Source organism: Sphaerodactylus townsendi, linkage group LG14, assembly GCF_021028975.2.
Source record: "Sphaerodactylus townsendi isolate TG3544 linkage group LG14, MPM_Stown_v2.3, whole genome shotgun sequence".
NCBI classification, from domain to species: Eukaryota; Metazoa; Chordata; class Lepidosauria; order Squamata; family Sphaerodactylidae; genus Sphaerodactylus; species Sphaerodactylus townsendi.
Genome location: NC_059438.1, coordinates 40,968,426 through 40,990,631, shown reverse-complemented (window position 1 = coordinate 40,990,631; position 22,206 = coordinate 40,968,426). Strand labels below are relative to the sequence as shown.

The following is a 22,206-nucleotide window of genomic DNA, read 5'->3' as shown; positions in this document are numbered from 1 at the left end:
CCTGCACTCGCCTTCTTCGGTGGGACGGTGACCGTCGTTGCCGGTTTGGCAGGAGGTTTGGTCGGAGCGGTTTTCCCCGTCTTGGAGCGATTAAGACGGGCCGCAAGAAGATTGCCGGTGGTAATCCACTCCGCAATGGTCTGGGGTTCACGCACTATGCATGCCCAGGTGCAGATTTCCTCCTCGACAGCGTCGTGGAAGTATTCACATTTCATGCGTTCGGGCCAGTCCAGGAGCTTGCTCGCGGCCAACCGGAATTCTCGGGCGAACTCTGCAAAGGTTTTATTTCCCTGCTTGAGAGTTTTAACAGTCTTGATGGCTTTGTTCACCTCTTCTGGATCTTGAAAACGGAGTCGAAACCCTTGAAGTAAAGCTGCCACGGTTTGCAGTTCAGGGGCCCCTGGAACTTCATGCAATTCCACAAACCATTCCACCGCGTCTCCATCCAGCACGGACCCGATGTCACACACCTTCTCGGCTTCGGACCTATAAAGATCATCAAACTCAAGCATGTGTGCGTCGAGTTGTAGGATGAAATATGGCAATATGGGGCTGAGAGAGCTCAGAAGAGCTGTGACTAGCCCAAGGTCACCTAGCTGGCGTGTGTGGGAGTGTATAGGCTAATCTGAATTCCCCAGATAAGTCTCCACAGCTCAGGCGGCAGAGCGGGGAATCAAACCCGGTTCCTCCAGATTAGATACATGAGCTCTTAACCTCCTACGCCACTGCTGCGGACATTTCCAGTCTGGTTCAGTTTCAGCTGGGGAAGGAGGTGGCTGCAAAGGATGCTTCTGGGCTGGGACTTGGGACATCACCACCCCTCCCCTATCATTCGTTTGTCATTGTTGTTGTTTTTATCAGATTAAGAGTGAACACGTTTGGAATTTCCTGTCCTACTGATTTTTAATGAAAAGCAGCCTGCCCAACCATGGGAGGAAAGGCATGGCAGAAGGCTAAGTCAGCGTACGATATGGTACTATCGATCAGTAGGAAGTGCGAGTCTGAAAACCGATTCAGAATATTGGCTCCATAAACGTATTTTCCACAATGCTTTTAGTTCACCAAAATTCACGTTTTTGCTCCTTGTGCTGTTTCTACACCAGGGTAACCCTCATATTGAGGGGCCCGCTGTTCTCCCTCTTTGGGGAAGGTTTTAAATGTGGGTTTTCTGAACGCCTCTTATCTTATCTAATTATTTAATTGTTTAATTATTTAACTGTATTAACCGCAGTTTACATGGGAGTTTTGGTGAGTTTTATTGTTTAATAGTAGTTTTTATCTGATGCTGTATGGATTCTATGTTGTACACCGCCCAGAGCCCTTCGGGGATGGGGCGGTATAGAAATCCAAGAAATAAATAAATAAATATGTGTCTTTTATTTGAAGAAAGCAAATTAACTCCAAAGGCCAGTTCCATAGTTCGCAACTAATTTCCAAAACCCTTTTATGCCAACTTCCAGCTCTGAATGTCCTTGCTTGAAAACACCTGAGCTTTTCACAAAAAAAAATGGGGGGGGGGGAAGGGGAGGGACAGGCCAGATTCTAAAAGCCATTAAAACAAAACTCTCCCTTTACCCTTGAAAGTATCCTCTTTCCCTGGCTGAATAAGTATTGCTGGGGCTCAACAGTTGGGTTCCCAGAGCCTGGCTCCTATCCTTATGTAAATGTTGCCGGCATTCAACGGCCTTTGATCTACCTTGATGCAAATGCAGGGGCAATTCTGTTCCGCTAATGAATGCTCTTGTGTCTGGAGCATCACAGACCCTTTTGAATCTGCCAAACAAGCTGGAATCATTTTGATCTTTTGTGTGCCGCCTGCTTATTGTGTTGCCGCTGCTGCTGCAGCAAAATAATCTTGCGAGGGGCAAGGCGTAAGAGAATTAACTGTTCTATGAACAGACTGGCGGCAAAGCAGCGGAAAATGGACCTCCAAATTATTTCACGGCAAGAGATCTAATAGAGGAGGGGTGATCAGTTCTGGCAAAATGCTGCTCCGACTAATAGAAACAAACTCTTTCGCTGCACGTGGGTCACCAACACTTTGTTAATCCATAGCTACCAAGTTTAAAGTGAAACTTCGTGTTGGTATGAACAAGAATGCCGGTCTGCTAAACAGAATGCCGGTCTGCTAACCAGCAATTCTATAGAACATACTGTAATATTGGAATGCTCTTCCAATCTTCATGCAGAGGCCCAATTCTCATGTTTACAGTATATGCAAAAATTCAGTGATAGCCAAACCCATTACTGTGTTTGGGGGTGGGGGTACTTCGAGTGGCTAATCCCCTTTTCAACTAAATACAAAACCTCTTAAGGTATATATTAATTCTTAGCACGAACAGAAGAAAGTCGGTTATTTAATTGTGCTACCACAATGCTAACTATTTCTAATGTTTATCTGGAAAAGTTGTGAACTCATTTCCTGAATTTACGATTCAGGAGTTATGAATTTATTTCCTACGTATTTTAGTCATTTCTATCCCACTGTCTTCTCCAAAGGCACAACGCAGCGTACAGATCATTTTAAATAGTATGATTTTAAAGTACCAGCGTGAATTACACATTAAAAGCCTGGATGAACATTTTAAAAAATCCTAATCCACAGAAAGCATAGATCTTTGGCTGGTACCAAAGTATCTTTGTGTATCTTTGGCTGGTACCAAAAACTGGCACTTGAATGGGTACATTCTTCCCCCTCACCCCCATCCTTTCTTTAACTAACGATCCTCAGCCTTTCATGCTCCTGAAGCTTATCCAGTCATCATAAGATCATTTTTGTAGGTTTCCCCTGCCCCACATTAGTGGGGCACAGGGGGGCTGAGCGCGGGGGGTGGTCCGGAGGGGCAAAGGTCTTCCCGGCCCCCAAAAGGCCAGCAAGACCCGCAGGGGCCCGCCCCTTCCCATTTCCCCCACTCCTAGCCATCACTTCCCACCCTCCCAAATCCCTATCACACCTTGCCACCCTCCCAAACCCCTAGCCACCCCCTTCCCACCCTCTCTCCCTCCCCACCACCCATTCCCATCTCCCCCACCCCTAGCCATCCCTTGCTACTTCCCTCAATCCCTTCCTAACCACTGCCTCCCTTCCACCACCCCTAGTTCAGATGGCATTGTTCTGAGACGTGGTGATTTTGGGGTGACTTAGAAAAAGAAGAAGAGTTTGGATTTATATCCCCCCCTTTCTCTCCTGTAGGAGACTTAAAGGGGATTACAATCTCCTTGCCCTTCCCCCCTCACAACAAACCCTGTGAGGTAGGTGGGGCTGAGAGAGCTCCGAGAAGCCGTGACTAGCCCAAGGTCACCCAGCTGGCGTGTGTGGGAGTGCACAGGCTAATCTGAATTCCCCAGACAAGCCTCCACAGCTCAGGCGGCAGAGCGGGGAATCAAACCCGGTTCCTCCGGTACAAAAATCATAAGGATCCATGAGGATCTGTGTTTCCCAAGCGGGTTTTTGCGTCACTGCAGCGCCACGAAGCGTAGGATGTGTGATCGTTGTGTTCAGAAATGTTGCCAGGGGCACGAGCTGTGATGTCCTGGTGATTTGGGGGTGACCAAGAGCAAAAATCAGGAGGATCCATGAGGATCCGTGTGTTTTAACCACATTTTTTTCCTGCCACTGTGGTGCCACAGAGCATGGGATGCAGGGTTATTGTGTTCAGACGTGTGTCTAGGGCAGTGATGGCGAACCTTTTCGAGACCGAGTGCCCAAACTGTAACCCAAACCCCACTTATTTATCGCAAAGTGCCAGCCCAGCAATTTAACCTGAATACTGAGGTTTTAGTTTAGAAAACTAGTTTTAGTCTAGTTTAGAGAGTTGGCTCCCTCTTCCTCTGCCCCACCCACTTGAGCAGGGGCCAGCCTGCTCTAGCCTCCAGCAAATCCTGCGCGCACTGCTCTGTGCCTTTCTAGAATCTATGCCTCCTCTGCGCGCCCCCCCCGGCCGGGGCAGCAGCCACCTGGAGCACAGGCACCTGGCCCGCCAGCCGAGTCCTCCCTGCTCACCGCGGTGCTCACGTCGTACTCAGTGGCCCAGGCCATCTTAGATGTGTGTGTGTGTGTGTGTGTGTGTGTGTGTGTGTGTGATTTTCCATCCCCCACATGATGAATTCTGTGTGCGAGTGCCCACAGAGAGGGCTCCGAGTGCCACCTCTGGCACCCGTGCCATAGGTTCGCCATCACTGGTCTAGGGGAATGAGCTGTGATGTGCAGGTGATTTTCGGGTGACCAAGTAAAAAAATCAGGAGGATCCACGATGATCCATATTTTTCAATCGGGTTTTTGCATCACTGAGGCACCACGAAGCAAGGGATGTGTGATTGTTGTGTTCAGACAGGTGGCTAATGGCTGGAGTTGTGATGTGCTGGTGATTTTGGGACAACTTCGTGCAAAAATCATGAGGATCTGTGTTTTTCAAGCAGGTTTTTGTGGCACCACAGAGCATGGAGGGGGGGGGGGCGTGACTGTTTTGGTGCTGCCTGTAGACTAAGACATGTTCTACAGTTTCAGGGTGGTTTCCCTTCATTCCAATGCAAAAATCATATGAAGTGCCAACCCGGCAATTTAATTTTCTGTGTCATCCGCAGCTTCTGCAGAACTCCCCCAAAATTCCCCATTTAATTTCTTATGCCAACCCGCAATATATCAAAACCACGATGGGAAAAAGTCGCGATGTGGAAGGGATAACTGTATTGTTGCTTGACAGCACTATGGGCCAAGTGAAGCCCGGCTCCCCCTCCCAAACTGCTCCCTTTCCAGAGTTCCAGATGCATGTTTGGGTAAAGCTGCAACTGGAATCCTAGCAGGAAGGATCTCAAGTAGAAAAACATCAGGAGTGAAGAGTTGACACGATCCCTTCTCTGTTTTGAACTGCTCCATTACGAAGCCGCTTTGGCACTGAAAAAAAATATAGGCACGTAGAGAGAAGGCACACTTTGGTCATTTCCCCACTTACCTGCTGCTGCGCGCTACTCTCTCCAAGTAGCGCAGGGTCCCCCGGCACTCCCCACTACAGGGGCGGCGACAATGCAGCAGCCCTGACGCTGCCGCTATTGAGCCCCCTCAGCGCACGTCATTCCTGGCGCTCCTCAAAACGGCTCCTTTTGATGACCCCGCACAGAGCACGGGGTCGTGGGGAAGCCCGGGAGCGCGCCAGAAATGACGCACGCTGGGAGTAGCACGCAGCAACCTTTGGTCGAGGTAAATGGGGAAACGGCCTTTGATGCTGAACACACAAAATGTTATTTTTGTTACTTGGATTCCATTCCACAAAATACCTAAGAATTGTACATCTATTGTTCAAAGACACACACACAAAAAGAAATCCACACCTCCCTGAAAGGAAAGCAGAGAGTTTGGGCAGATTTAGAGCAGAAGTAGATGGATTTGTGGATAATATTTTATTTCTTTTAATCTGTTGCAGAGTTTCTGGGTTGATGGGGAAGTCCCTGTTTTTAACAATTCCCTGGAGAATTAAAAGTTGCCACAACTAGAAACAGGTTTTTTAGCTAAATCTGTATTGAGCTACAGAGTCAGTGACGTTCCCTTTTGCTGTGTGGGGTTTACCTCCTAGCCTATTTGTATCTCTTTCTTCTATTTGTGCTTAGAAAACAATTTATCACAGAGCAGACTAAAGCATGTGGTCTGGCACACTTTTCTGCATAGGGTTTTTCATTGGTTCTGCTTTGGTTGATCCCGATTTCCACGTGCATTTTTTTGCCTTTAGTTCTCATTTCAAGGGGTTTTTTTGTCCCTAGGCTTCCCCCCAGTTCTTTTGAGACCGCTCTTACCATTATATTTTTTCTGGAAAGCTGATTTTGAGTCAGCTTCTTCCTCTTGTGTAACGTTTCTATTGGCTTTCTCTGTCCCACCCACCCCATTCCATTGTTTGAAAATTGGACTACTGTGGTCAAACTACTCCCCCCCCCCAAAGATGAGTAATTTAAAAAAAACAGCACTGAAGTATAAATATATTGCTGGAGCATTGTAACAACAGGCTTAGGAGGTTCTCTGAATTCCCGACCTTAATTTTTCTATAAAGTAAGTCTTGAGTCTCTTCCCTTGCAGACATATAAGGAAAAAGATGTATCTCTTTGAGGGAGGGAGATGGAGACTTTTAAAAAATGAAAGCTGGGAATTCAGAGACCCTTCTAAGCTTACCATGATACATATGGTCCCATGACATATAAATATTTTAGCGTGTTTTTTTCAAAGTGGGGTGTTATGACACCACTGCAGAGACAGAACCCTCCCTTGAAAATTCTCATGACTGAAGTCACATGCCGGAAAAAATAAACCGATTCCACAACTGCAAAAATGCAAAGAGGGCAGCATATATGCAACAAACTGCAGGCGTGCCCAAACTGATTCAAATGCTTGTGAACTGACTCCTAAGACAATCAGGAGTAACTCAAGCGTGCATAAAAGCCCTGTGTAGTTTGTTTTAAGTATGTTATTCTGGTCATCACACAGGTAGCTCTAGCACGGTTCATTTCCTTTGTTCTCACCTTCAAGAAACCTGAATGGTGTGGGTTAGTGGGGGCGTGCATTCAGAGGTGGGATCCAGCAGGTTCTCACAGGTTCCCGAGAGTAGGTGACTAATTATTTGTGTGTGCCGAGAGGGGGTTACTAATGGGTGATTTTGCCACGTGACTTTTGCCTTAGTTACGCCCCTCCTCTCAGCAGTAGCGCGCAGAACTTGAAGCAGTCTAGCAGGAGGTGCACCGGCGTGCGCATGGCAGCCTGCGCCTGCGTGCATTCGTTTCCCACCCAAGGACCGGAGCAGTGGCTGGGTCCTTGCCTCAGCCCCGCCCAGGAACGCCCCACCCCCTGAATGCCCGACCACGCCCACATCGTGCCCCGCCCAGCCCCATTGGCGCTACGCCACAGTTTGAATCCCACCACCATGGGAACCTGTTACTAAAATTTTTGGATACCACCACTGCGTGCATTGGTATGGACAAGTATTAGAGAGAGGCAGTGGTTGTTGTGTGCCCACAAGAGAGGGTATCTCCTTCCCACTGTGCTGCCCAATTCAGGATAAGCTCTCATCTAGCCAGCTGCTCTTTTTAAAAGTTGCTGTCCTGCCTTTTATCTTTTAACTTGGGTTTCCCACCTTCTCCACTTCTGGGCCAACCTGCAGCCATCTACAGCCAGCCAGTGTTTTCGGTTCTAGACCCCAGACATAAGGAGTCTAGCTGGGGTCTCTACAGTTGGGGTCAGGGAACATACTCTGCTGCTCGGTCACAGGCATCCAAAATCAGTACAAGTAAGAAAGCCACAGACGAACATTTCAGGAAAACTTCACCAGCGGAGCACACTTTCCACACCGATTCATGAACAAGTTTGAATTAAGTGGTTCAGTTAGCCAATTAATTTATTTGGGGGTTGTGAGGAAGAGCCCGTCTGCTCTAAGGCCCTTTCTGCACTGCGGAAAGGGTGCCCCTGCACCGGCAGGAATTCTGCCAGTGGAGGGGTGGGGGCCGTTCGCACAGGAGCGTGCGAGCGGCCCCCGCAGAGGCCGGCGCGGGAGAGGTGGCACCGCCGGGAACACGCTGTTTTCCCCATCCCTCTCCCACTCACCTTGTTGCCTTCGTCACCCTGCTGGACTCCTAAGACCCACCCACGCTGCCCTCCGACCTCCAGGGGTCGGAGGACAGCGAGGGAGGATCTCAGCAGTCCAGTAGAGCGATGCAGGACGACGAGGTGAGTGGGAGAGGGACGGGGAAAACAGCGTGTTCCCGGCGGTGCCATTCGCACCGCGCCGGCGGGAACGCGCTGTTTTCCAAAAACCTCCCTTAGGGAGGGAGGTTTTTGGAGGCGGCCTGACGCCGCCCTGGGGGTGGTGGAGGGGAGCCAGGTCAGCGCTGCTGTGTTTTAGCAGTGCCGCCTGTGCGAACGGCTCCCTGGGGATGGTGTTTTTGCTGTCCCCAGGGTGCCGTATATGGCCCAGTGCAGAAAGGGCCTAACATTGAAGAGAAAGGCAAAAGAGTTTACATTTATTCCAAAAGCCATAAGACAGGAGTGGAAGGGAGGTTGCAGGAAGTATACAGAGCTGTGTAGGCAGTCTGTCTACTGGAGCTTCTTCAACAACACAAGCAAGCATAATTTGGTTTGGTTTGCACTGTTAACACCGCAGTGAACAGCACTGACTCCACAGCATTTTAAGTGCCATAGATTTTCAAAAGGGAGACTGGCCTAAGATAGGTGTCTGTGCGATATTAGGTTGAAAATAAAGTATACTGAGAACAGGCTTATGTAGCAATCTCCAATGCTGATCCTGTCAATGCTAGAGGGGGGAAAAACGATAACCAGTGGAGTGGATAAGCAGTGGAGAAGAGGACTGGGTCAGAAAGGGCTGAGTGAGTTCTGGTTTTCTTTTCTTTTTAAAGGGCTTTTCTCAAAGCCACATCTTTTAAACAGTGTGTTTTTAATAGGGGTTAACAGGGGTTTTCTCTTTTTTCTCCTTGTTCTGGGGCTGCTGATAGGTGGAACTGCTGAGGCTGCTGATTGGTGGGGCTGCTGAGAGGTGGGGCTTTTCAAATTTTTTAATCTTTTCAGTTAGTCTCTGGAACCAGCGGCGCGCGCTGCAGTTGTTTTACAAAATAAGAACATATCTTAAGGGATAGTAAAGGGTATAGAAAGCTTAAGGGGGAGGCACTCATTTAAAGTCAATATTTGAATATCTAAACACAATTAAACATGAAGGCAGGAAGCTAGCGGGGGGGGGGGTTTCCAGTGTTTTGCACTGAGTGTCACATGCCACTAGGACAAAAGTCGTGGGTGTGCCCCTCGAAACTGTCAATGAGCTCCCTGCTTAACTTGAAGGGAAACGTGTGTGTGGTTCTCTTGAAGCCAAGGTGGTTGAACCTGGAGAAGCTTCAGTAGAGAAGGGCAGAGAGGGTGAACAGACAGGAGGGCTTTCAGGGGACCCCTAACAGTGCCGGGTCCCTCTCCCAGAGTGACATCTCTTCAGATGTCATGGAGAATGAGAGTCTGGGAGACGGAGGGTGCCAGTCTGAGATGGTGGAAAATGCTCCCTTACATGGGACCGCTTCCTTAGCTGGTGATCAGATATCCTCTCGCACTGAGGATACCCCTCGGGGAGGTGGGGGACTCCTTGTAGTGGGTGATTCGATCATTAGGAATGTAGAGAGTTGGGTTTGTGAGAGGCGTGATGACCGCATGGTGACTTGCCTGCCTGGTGCGAAGGTTGCGGATGTTATGCTTCGTCTAGATAGGCCAGTGGTGGTGAACCTTTGGCACTCCAGATGTTATGGACTACAATTCCCATCAGCCCATGCTGGCAGGGGCTGATGGGAATTGTAGTCCATAACATCTGGAGTGCCAAAGGTTCGCCACTACGGCAATAGGCTGTTAGACAGTGCTGGGATGGAGTCAGCAGTTGTGGTCCACATTGGCACCAACAACATTGAGAAATGTAGCCGGGAGGTTCTGGAAGCTAAATGTAGACTGCTAGGTAACAGGTTAAAGTCCAGGACCCCCAAGGTGGCATTCTCAGAAATGCTACCTGTTCCACGTGCAAGGCAAGCTAGGCAAGCAGAGATACAGGGTCTCAATGCGTGGATGAGAAGGTGGTGTAAGGCAGAGGGTTTCAGATTTGTCAGGAACTGGGGAACCTTTTGGGACAAGGCAGGCCTGTACAAAAGGGACGGGTTTCATCTTAACCAAAGAGGAACCAGGCTGCTGGCGCTCAATATTAAAAAGGTGGCAGAACAGCTTTGAAACAGATCCCTGGGGGAAAGCCGACAGGAGCAGAGGTGACTTTGGTTCGGAATACAGAATCCATGGGGATGCAGACAGAGAGGGAGATTTTTCTAAATCAAACACATACAAGCGAGGAGCACAGCAATGTGATAAATGATAGTGTCTACAAAAGGCTAGAGGGCAAAGCACATAAATCCAGGTTAGGGACAGAGACAGAGTATACAGGTGTCTCTATGCTAATAGTAGAAGCCTGACGGGAATTGTAGTCCATGAACATCTGCAGCACCATAGGTTGGCCACCCCATGTCCGCCATGACAGCATACACACCAAAACTTTTCATTCACTGTCTTACCTTCAAGGTTTGTCTTTAAATACAAACCTAAATAGATCAGTTGCAAATGTGACAGATGGGTGTTTTATTTATGCACCACAGAAGCAGAATTGCTTGTGGCTCACTGTTAAATTCAGGTTTGCTGTTATGCGATATGTTAACAGCCCCCATAGAGGAAGATGGTGCTATCTTTAATTGTAGCAAAAGAACAGAGATATGCAACCAAAGCTACACAGCCTTGAAATTCTCCATCTCTCTCATTAACATCACTTGAAGAAACATCTGAAGGCAGGCTACAACAGGTATCATTTGTATTTGGAAATGAGTCAGTGACTAATCTCAATTGGGCGAGAGGATGAAGAACTCCACTGCCGAGGGCCGGTGCTGGAATTGCAATATTCTTGTTTCCTTCCTATACTTCAGTTAAACCAGACTTCGTGCATCTCCGGCGACTAGACTCATGCCAATCATCATCACCAGTAAGTTTCATCGCATGAATTTTAATTGTGAATCCCGTGGAAATTAATTGATACAACAAGGGTGTCCAATGAACTGCCCAATTAGAAGGTTACTTAATGAATATTCATTTGCTGAGTATCTGATCAGAAATAACGATGTCGTTTATGGAGGAATGGCAAAAATAAGAAACCCTGTAACTAACCTTGCAAATGAGGAATTTTTTTTTGATGGGCCACCCACTAACCAGCACCATTTCATTTTATTTTAATCCATTCTTCTCGCCAAATCTACCAGGCCATGAACATGAATTAAAACACATTCACAAATTGAATTAGATAAACAAATAAAAAACTCACACCGACAAAATAATTTAGAACATTCTAGAAATGAGAGAGAGAGACAGAGACAGAGAGATATCCCCCAATGTATACTTGGGGCTACATGAATAAGCAGCCGTGGTGTAGTGGCTAAGAGCAGGTGCACTCTGATCTGGAGGAACCGGGTTTGATTCCCAGCTCTGCCGCTTGAGTTGTGGAGGCTGATCTGGGGAATTCAGATTAGCCTGTACACTCCCACACACGCCAGCTGGGTGACCTTGGGCTAGTCACAGTTCTTCGGAGCTCTCTCAGCCCCACCCACCTCACAGGGTGTTTGTTGTGAGGGGGGAAGGGCAAGGAGATTGTAAGCCCCTTTGAGTCTCCTGCAGGAGAGAAAGGGGGGATATAAATCCAAACTCTTCGTCTTCTTCTACATGTACAAGATGATTTTGCGGAAGCACAGAAAAAGCACAGAATGTGATCGGCACAAAATTCCATTTCCTGAGAATCTCACTTTTCATTTTGAAAGGAGCAGATTTCTTGCCCATATGGTTGTAGAAATGTGCAGAGAAAGAACACCCAAATGGGGCATTTCTGAGTCCTGCTTAGGATAGGTCCCCAAGTCTACCGAAAACTCAGAAGCCCGGAGAGACTGCCGAATGAAGTTTCTTATACGGGAAGGCCAGTGGGTGGGCTTTTCAGTTATTTTTATTGCTCGGTTTTGTTTTGTTTTGAAGTTTTCTTTTCTATTTTTTTAATTTTTTTAAATGTTGGAATACATATATGTTGGCAGACATTCTGGCTTCAAATGGTTCCAGAAATTACCGAATAGGATCTGCAAACATCAATTATGAACAATGTACTTTATGTTTGTGAGTAATATTTACATCAGGGATAGTAGTTTAAGATTTTAGGGCCATAAATACAGCGTGAAAATATACCTATAGATGTGTGATAATATGTATAAATAAATATATAGATAAACAATAATAATAAATAGATTAGTAATAATCCTAAGTTATGTAAAATCACTCTCACCTTTGCACTACAGATCCTGACGAGAAATCCCTTTTTAACCCCTGTTACTGTGAATGTGGCAGGCTACTTAAAAAGGATAACTTCAGGAAATTATTTCATGAAGGTACTCATTGGGTAAATGCTCTGGATAGTAAAGTATCTGACAAAGTAAAATTTGACTCTTATACTCAAAAAATCTAGCTGGATATTAAAATAACTTTTTTTTAGGCTACATCATCTGTACTGGTCACAATTGTTAAGAACAACGCTGAGCCAGTGTCCTGTAGTGAGCAGTGTTATTGGACTAGGGGTGGCCAACCAATTGGCCATGCTGCCAGGGGCTGATGGGAATTGTAGTCCATGAACATCCGGAGCACCATATGTTGGCCACCCCTGGATCTTGGAGACCCAGGTTCCAATTCCTACTCCGCCATGAAAGCTTCCTTGATGATCTCTCAGCCTAACCTACCTCATAAGAGCATTGTGAGGATAAACAGGAAGAGGGGAGAACAATGTAATCTGTTCTGGATCTCCATCAGGTAGAAAAGGTAGAGTATAAATGAAAGGTAGAGTATAAATGAAAAGGTAGAGTATAAATGAAATAAATACGTGACAACACATACATGGGTTTTGAAGGATGCTACAAAAATGTGTTAGCTATGGAGAGCTCAGGGTTTTTGTTCAAAAGCTCCATCTACTGAGGAAGGCTGGCTGTGGCCTGGGAAGTAGGCTGGGGGGAAGAATTAGGACTAATAAACGGAAACATTTCTTCATGCAACGTGTGATTGGTGTTTGGAATATGCTGCCACAGGAGTTGGTGATGGCCACTAACCTGGATAGCTTTAAAAAAGGCTTGGACAGATTTATGGAGGAGAAGTCGATTTATGGCTACCAATCTTGATCCTCTTTGATCTGAGGTTGCAAATGCCTTAACAGACCAGGTGCTCGGGAGCAGCAGCCGCAGAAGGCCATTGCTTTCACATCCTGCCTGTGAGCTCCCAAAGGCACCTGGAGGGCCACTGCGAGTAGCAGAGAGCTGGACTAGATGGACTCTGGTCTGATCCAGCAGGCTCGTTCTTATGTTCTTAAGTTAGGCTGAAATCTTAGGCATTCTTTTACATGCACCTGACATTTCTGCCAATGGGTTTGTCATTCTGCAGTGTCAGATGCTCTTTATCCCAGCAGCCCCTTCTGCTGATACTGGATACGAGTCAGCTGACATTGCCAGAAAAGCACAATAGAACTACAATTACTGATTGGAAGGCAAAAAACAAATAAGGTGTCTCCAACCCACTTCTTTATATCTTTGCGGCTGATGTCTCGTTAAAGGTGTGGAGCCTGTGGATATAACTACTGCAACTACTGCAACCGGGGGGGGGCTCTCAGGCCATGACAAGGTCTTAAAATCACAACCTGAAAAATCTGCTTTCCCCATTTTTTTTTATTTTGTAACAGGTGGCCTGATTAACAGCTCTGGTGAACTCAAAACTTAATTTTATTTATTTATTTATTTATTTTATTATTGGGTTTTGTTTACCGCCCTACCCCCGAAGGGCTCTGGGTGGTGAAAGACATAAATCTCATATATACAATAACCCTTAAATACATTAAAACAATTTAAAACGCAGCGATCAGTAACAAACAATGTCCGCAATAACCCTCATTAAAACCCTCCCAAAAGGGGAGAGAAGCGGATCCCATAGGTGGTAAGAGACCCAGAAGTGAAGAAGAGGAAGAGGAGGGGGCACCTATCAACGACTGGACGCTCCAAAAGCCCGCGGAGCAACTCCGTCTTACAGGCCCTGTGGAACTCACCAAGATCCCGAAGGGCCCGGACAGCTGGAGGGAGAGTGTTCCACCAGGCAGGGGCCAAGGCTGAAAAGGCCCTGGCCCGAGTGGAGGCCAGCCGCATCATTGAGGGGCCAGGGACTACCAGCAGATTGGCCTCTGCTGAGTGCAGAGGCCTAGTAGGGACATATGAGGTGATGCGGTCCCGAAGATACATGTTGTGATGCATCAGGTCATCAATAAAAGGCACTGCTCGTGTTTTTGGCACTTTGGATTTCACAGCTCTGAGAGCACTCTCCTCCAAGACTCCTCGTACGTCTTCAGCAGAACAGGGAGGGGCAGGAGAGAGCTGGCAAGAGTCTGCACCCCAGCTTTTGGGTGGTTCCGGTGCTGCCGCAGCATACTACAAATAGGCTCACCGCAGCCAACCATTTCCGAGCCATGAATTCTGGTCGAGACTAATTTGTAGAGTCCCATTTAAAGCCGTCTAAGCTTGTGGCTTTCACCAAATCTTGTGGCAAGATGAAAAAGGAAAGAATATTTTCTTTTGTCTGTCCTCAGAACCAATGAACTTCAGTATGCAATCAAAAGAAGAAGAAGAAGAGTTTGGATTTATATCCCCCCTTTCTCTCCTGCAGGAGACTCAAAGGGGCTGACAATCTCCTTGCCCTTCCCCCCTCACAACAAACACCCTGTGAGGTGGGTGGGGCTGAGAGAGCTCCGAGAAGCTGTGACTAGCCCAAGGTCACCCAGCTGGCGTGTGTGGAAGTGTACAGGCTAATCTGAATTCCCCAGATAAGCCTCCTCCACTGCTCAGGCAGCAGAGCTGGGAATCAAACCCGGTTCCTCCAGATTAGATACACGAGCTCTTAACCTCCTACGCCACTGCTGCTCCTTGATGCTGTAGTTCCATGAAAAGGGAAGAAAAAGATTTCTCCACATTCCCTGAACAATGCATAGAACCTCTTATTTCTCTCTTTCATTAGTATGTGGCTTTTGCGCTGGGGTGGGGGGAAGTAATTATTTAGCTCTTCCTTGTACGGTGGATACTCAAATTGATCAGAGAGGTTTCTCTTTAACCAAGGGGACAGAGCACCTTCTCTACAGGGAAAAGTTCCTTGGGATCTATTAGCAGTAACAATAATTATCATCGCCATGACCCAACTAATAGTAATTTTAAAGAAAACAGAGTTGGGAGATCAAATGGCTCAGAAAAAAAACCTCACATTTGCTGTATATGGATGATTTGAAGCTGTACGGGAAATCGGACACAGAAATCCAGTCACTAGTGAACACAGTCCGAATATTCAGCACAGACATTTCGATGGAATTTGGCCTGGAAAATCACGCCACTGAAATGGCGGGAATACCATCAAGGCCATCAACACCGGGGCCGTACCCGTCATCGCTGCGGGAATCATCAACTGGATACGGGCTGAGTTGGATGCATTGGATAGAAAAACTCAGACGCTTATGACGATGCACCATTCCTTACACCCATGCAGTGATACTGATAGATTATACCCGTGGTGGCAAACCTTTGGCACTCCAGATGTTATGGACTACAATTCCCATCAACCCCTGCCATCGTGGCCAATTGGCCATGCTGGCAGGGGCTGATGGGAATTGTAGTCCATAACATCTGGAGTGCCAAAGGTTCGCCACCACTGGATTATACCGTCCCAGGAAATCTGGAGGCAGGGGCTTACTTCAAGTACAGCAAACAGTGGAAGAGGAGAAACATGCACCAACCAATTATGTGAATGAAAGTCAAGAACAAGCATTGACTGAGGTGAAGAACAGACATTTGCTGAAAACCCAGAAAACCAAACAAGAATACAGAAAAAAATGTGATGAAAATGAGGACTGAATGCTGTCACAGCAAAGCACTGCATGGCCAGTTTCTGGAGAAGATCAAGGACAAGGTAGACAACAAAAAGACCTGGCTGTGGTTAACCACTGGAACTCTGAAAAAGGAAACTGAATCCCTGATTTTAGCCGCTCAAGAGCAAGCCATTAGAACAAATTTGATCAAGGCCAAAATCGAAAAATCCTCAGATGATGCAAAATGCAGATTGTGCAAAGAAGCTGATGAAACTGTAGATCATGTCCTCAGCTGCTGCAAAAAGATTGCCCAGACTGAGTACAAACAGAGGCACAACTCAGTGGTCAAGATGATCCATTGGAATTTATGCAAAAATTACAACATAAGAACAGCTAAGAACTGGTTGGAACATTGTCCAGAGAAAGTAATGGAAAATGAGATGGTCAAGATGAGAAGGTCAAGAAAGTAATGGAAAATGAGAAGGTCAAGAAAATGAGAAGGTCAAGATTTCACATCCTGCATGTGAGCTCCCAAAGGCACCTGGTGGGCCACTGTGAGTAGCAGAGTGCTTGACTAGATGGACTCTAGATGATCCAGCAGGCTAGTTCTTATGTTCTTAAGATCCTGTGGGACTTTCAAATCCAAACGGACAAAGTGTTGAAACATAATACTCCAGACATCACCGTGATCAAGGATAAGAAAGTGACCATCATCAATATAGCAGTACTAGGTGGCAGCAGGGTTAATGAAAAAGAACATGAGAAGGTCACTAAATACAACGATTTGAAAATCGACCTTCAGCGTCTATGGCACAAACCAACTGCAGTCGTCCCAGTGGTAATCAGCACCCTGGGCAGCACTTGAAATATCTTCAAATTGACAAAATTAACATCTATCAGATTCAGAAGGCAGCCCAACTGGGATCCGCACAAATACTACGTCGATACATTACAACTTCCTAGGCCTCTGGGTGAGGCTCAAATTGTAATGAAGGCCAACAACAGGAGGTGGTGCTGGCCACTAACCTGGATAGCTTAAAAAGGGGCTTGGATAGATTTATGGAGGAGTAGTCGATTCATGGCTACCAATCTTGATTCTCTTTGATCTGAGATTGCAAATGCCTTAACAGACCAGGTGCTCGGGAGCAGCAGCCGCAGAAGGCCATTGCTTTCACATCCTGCATGTGAGCTCCCAAAGACACCTGGTGGGCCACTGCGAGTAGCAGAGAGCTGGACTAGATGGACTCTGGTCTGATCCAGCTGGCTTGTTCTTATGTTCTTATGTAACAACCAGCTAAAGAACTGACCGTTGTGATATCAACCAATAATAATGGGCCACGAATGCCTGACTGTGGTTCAGAAAGAGATAGAATTTCTGATGTTTTCCTGTCTTATGGGGACTGCTCAAGAGGCCTCCTGTTCTCAAGGGGGGGGCTGCCATTCGAAGGGAAGAGCTTTAAAGTCCTATGCACAAGGGGGGGAAGCCACTTTTGCTAGAAGACCAGATAGCAGTCGCTGTAACAATAGAAGGCGTCAGGGGTCTGACAAGGACTCGCCCCAAATAATCTGTCTCCAGGAAACTGGTGGAAGAAGACATCATCAAATCTAGAACTTCAGCCTTTCTGAAAAAGAATCAGCGCAGCTTTTGCGAAAGAAAATCTTGCTGCACCCTTCAAAGGGAAGACAGAAGATCTGAGACTTTTTAGTTAAGAAAAAAGACAATTAAGGACGAAGAGTGCAAGAAAATTGTGAATGGTGTGGAAAACACGGAGAGAGAGAGAGAGAGAGGTTATATTCTTACTCCCACAGATTCTTATTAGAGTCATCAAATGAAACTTAACAATAGTTCAGGACAAACAGGAGAGAGATTTTTCACACCACACCATAATTAAGTTCAACCTTACACAATAAACTGTTTCTGTAAGTAGTAGAAGTGGCGGGATAGAGCACTTGGAATACAAACGTGATTGATGTACAATGTCTAGTTGCAATTCAGACAACCGCTCCTGTAAACCAAGTCAACCTTAGTAACTCAATGCTGCTAATGGGGGAAGCATTAAGTCAGAGAGAACATCCCAGTGCAACATTAAAGCAGTTGCAGAGAAAACAGTCGGTGTTATTTACCATCCGTAACTGACTAGAAAGAACGGATGGAGGAAATCTACAGAGGAAGGAAAGGGGAATGTAGGAAAGGATGGACCAAGGAGGGAGTTAAGCCAGGGATCCTCAACTTACTTGATTCTGTGGGGAACTCTGGGGAATTCTGAGGAAAACCAGAAAATGGCTGCCATGGAGGCAATTACAAGATGCTAGGAAGTTCCAAGCCAGCATCCATCTATGGCAGAAGAGGTTGTTTCTGAAGGACAGACCTCCTGAAATCTTCTGCAGCACCTTCTGCTCCAAAGACGTAGAAGATTGTCACGACTGGCACTTTACTTTGGAGAAGAAGCAACTGGATATCAGGAAGCCACTGAACTCCACAGTTCCCACAGCAGTAGTAGACAAACAAAGGAGCTTGGGAGACTGCAGTATTGGAGCCAAAGCAGGGTCAGCGAGAAACTAAAAAGGCAGCCAAGGATAGAATTCTACTTGGCTATCTGAGCCGGCCATTCAAGTACTTTGGATACGGCTCTGTCCTAAACTTAACCACCTTTCAGGAATAAATACCTGCTGTTTCTAAAGGTAGCCCATCCAGTGCAAAATGAACTGCTTATGAAGAGGATTAATCTGGCATGCTCATATTTCACCTGTTCTGGAACATCTGTGGACATCAGTTAGTTTCTGGGCTCAATCCAAGGTGTTTTTACTGCCTTTTAAGGCCGTAAACAGCCTGGGGTCCTTCGTGTCTTAAGGAAAAGTTCCTCCCTGTTGAGCCTCTCTACTTCTTGATAAGGTCCCAATTCACTTCAGTTTTACATGGAAACAAGACTGACCCTCACAAGAACCAGGGCATCTTCTGTTGAGGCCTGAAGTTGTAAAATGCTTCCCTTGGGAAATGCTTTTAGCCGATTCCAAAGTTTTAAGGTAGTTAAACCCTTCCTTTTTCAATCTGTTTTGCCAGTCATCGCTTTTACTGAATTTTGGCTGGTTTATTTTAATCGCTGATATTTTAAGCTATTCACTTTTTCTAGTTTTAATCTGAAAAAGACTTATACAAATATTTTAAATAAATACACCAGTGTGGTGTAGTGGTTAAAAGCAGGTCAACTCTAATCTGGAGGACGTGGTTTGATTCACCATTTCTCCGCCTGAGTGGCGGACTGTTATCCGGTGAACTGAATTTCTTTCCCTGCCCCTCCGCATGAAGCTTTCTGGGTGACCCTGGGCTAGTCACAGTTCTCTCAGAACTCTCTTAGCTCCATCAACCTCACAAGGGGTTTGCTGTGGGGAGAAGAAAGGAAAGGAGTTTGTAAGCCCCTTTGAGTCTCCTTGCAGGTGAGAAAGGGGGCTATAAATCCAAACCCTTGTTCTTCTACGTAGCTATAGCTTGGGATCACATGTAACATAGGAATATGCTAACCTAAAAACAGATTCCTATGCTTAGTGGTATGTTAGATCTGTTCACAACTCCTACATGTTGTTAAAACAAAAAAATGAACTAAAGTGCTACAATGATTATATTAAGCAATTGATATTAGAAGTAAATTAAATTGGCATCTGGTAGTCTACAAATTAAAGCGGAGGTAATTTAGAAAAGAAACAGTGCCCCCCAATGGCCATTTTGGCTATCTACAGAGAATGAGCTAATGCCATTTTATTGGAAGCACATCCATTATAGATTTCTTAACATGTTACAATTGGAAATCATTAACAGGAAGATCAGCTGCTGCTAATGTACATTTGAGCGCATAAAATTTGAAGAATAAATTCCTGCTTAGTGAGCAAAATTTCAAGATGAACTTAATGGATTATTTCTGGGTTTAAGCTTGAAACAGACAAGAGTGCATTATTTCATACATCAGAGTAGATCAACTTTTTGCTCTCCCATTTAGCTTTAAAATGCAATCATTTTGAAATGCAGCAGCCAAAAAACACCTCTCAGAAAGGGATTACATCTTGCCGAAACCGCAACGCTAGAACACTGCTGACCTCCACTGGTTGACTATATTGCTTCTGAGCTACAAGATGCCACACACATCGCACTGAGCGTTTAGAAATGCAGACGTGGCTAGCGATACACCTTTCATTTAATTCCATTTAAACACGTTCTGTCGACCTCTGACATTACATTACACTCTAGTTTTTAAAAAGTTAAGGTCTCCGTTTAAATGTGGTTTCGTATTAAACGGCAGAAATACTGGGAGAAAATGGTTTTGCGGTGGAGGAACAACAGGGTGATATTTGCTGGAGGAGAGGAAGCGGCGGCATGCGCACCCCCAGACAAAAGGGACCAAGTGGCCTTCAGTCGGAGAACAGCTTCCTATTAGGACTCACTCCTTCGTGCATTAGGCCTTTCATCCCCACTCAACCACAAAATGATTTTGCTGCAGGAGACACAATAGAGGAGAAAGATTTACATTGAAAGAATCTTTAATAATAAACTGTTGCAGGTCTGCCTACTTCCCCCATGATTTATAATACAATAAACATCGGATTCTATTAAGTCTCGTGCACTGAAGTTGCTCTGGAAGGGACGAGAAAAAACCACAACCCGAATATGAAAGCGTTCAATTCTTCCCATCTCCAGTGCCATAATAGTGAAACGAGCGTGGATAAATGTGCTAAGAGTATCTCTTTGCATCTTTTATGGCTTGTGTGTATTAATCTGTAAAGCTTATTAAGAAAGTCATTGCTATGCAAAGCGGCACCCGATCTCTTTTCTCTTGCTTTTCAACAGAGTGCAGTGTTTAGCCAATAGGACTTGTCCGCTGCCCCTCATTCCGCATTCATAACATGCAACATTTGCACAATGTATCTCTCAAAGACTGCTGAATAGAAAGCCTTAATACTCATGTAAACAACTGCAAACCAATTACTTAATGAATCAGGCCCACGCATAATGAGGTGCCAGACAAAGAGCTATAAATGCATTTTTGCGCCCAAGCCTCTGCTTTAAAGTAAAATCCCTCAGCTGTAGTTTGGACTTAACTAGCACATCATAATTATTGTCTGTAGGACATCAGAGGAAACCATTTTTTTTTATTTAGGTCCATCGTGGTATTTTTCGAGGTCACTCATCAGCTCAGTAACTAAACATTGCAAGGGGGGAATTAAAAGTACCATAGTGGTACTAGACTGTTATGTTTATTTTCAAGTACTGGGTTTCAAGACCACTTGTAAAAGCAATAAAGCGCAAGAAGTGACTACAATAAGCGGAATTCTTAGAGATCAGCTTGCAAGAAATTTTACTGTGTCCCAACTGTAAATAAACACGTGTGCCATTTTCCATTCTTTTACACTTTCTTCCTCCATTGTGCTTTCTACGGCAGATGTCAAGGGTAAAACAGCAAGTGCTACCTAGCAATTTTGTTTTTAAAAGGTATTTTGTTCTCCAGTTATTCAAAAGCGGTAATACAAACTATTCATTAAAGAGCGACAAATAATTCATACTGTACTATGAAAAGTATTTGTTCCCGATAGCCGGAGGGCACAAAATTATCTGGTGTAGTAAATACTCCTCAGAAAAAAAAATCTATCTGTCATACACATGGGATTTCAAAATAACCTACAAAATAACCTACAGAATTTGAATTACATAAGCAACATCACCAGAAATGCCAGAAGTTCATATTATAATGCAAACCACTACCTTCCAGAACATTCCTTTTAAAACAAATAGTTGCATTGTTTCCATATATGCCTGTGCTTTCTGTGTAAAACATAAGAACTGAGATTTTGGGGTTATCAAGGGTTAATTCTTCCATTAATGAAGGATGAATCCAGGCAAATGGTAACAAATAATATCTAAAGGCTAGTCTTAATTTCAGGGCAACATATATTCCATTAGTTTACTATTATTGCAAACAATTCATTATGTTAATAAAGTGGAATTTTAACAGATATCCTTTACTTTACAGTCAAACCTCTTCCAAATCAAATATAAAATACATGGTCATTTTGCACATATTATTCCTTGAACAATTATGTTTGATCAGAAAATCAGTATGTCACCACTGGAAGTTCTAAGTACATTAAAAGATACAATATAACATTCTTGTAAACAATGCTAAATATATAACCCCCACCACACATATATCAAGCTTCTTAAATACAAGTTATAAGTAGCCACCACATAAGGAGAACCAAGTTACAGCTACAGAAGTGCTTCAGCAATTATTATGTAACCATCTAAAGCAAATTTAAAATGCCGTGGTTGTTTACTGTGTTTCATTTTCTACTATCCCTTCATTAATTGTAATCTGATTCATGCTAACAGGAAAAAATGTAACAAAAAAGCATTACTCAAAGAACTAAAAAGGATTCCACGTAGTCCAACCACCACCACCACCACCCGCCCCTGCCCAAACAAAGATAAATTGCACCCTTTTAGGAAACAGCAAGGACATTAATTAAATGCTCTCAATTCGAAACACAAAGGAGAAAGTAACAAATAATCTAGTATCAAATACTTCTTTAGAGGGCACAAAAATAGGTATTGAGCTTGAAGCTCATTTACATCTCAACTACATCCAGAAGATGACACGCCACTTTATTTCTTCAAGACTTTATGTTTTACGTCTGCCCTTTTCCTGACAACTTCCATTGTCTGGTCTCTAAGTAGTCCTACTGAGAGCAGCTGTACACG

The 22,206-nt window shown here is 45.1% G+C and overlaps 1 protein-coding gene across 2 annotated transcripts in view; it reads right to left on the bottom strand.

Moving 5' to 3' along the window:
• The window catches only part of LOC125443879 (centrosomal protein kizuna-like), a 56,497-nt gene that overhangs the window by 8,082 nt on the left and 26,209 nt on the right, over nucleotides 1–22,206 (bottom strand). The window lies entirely within an intron of this gene.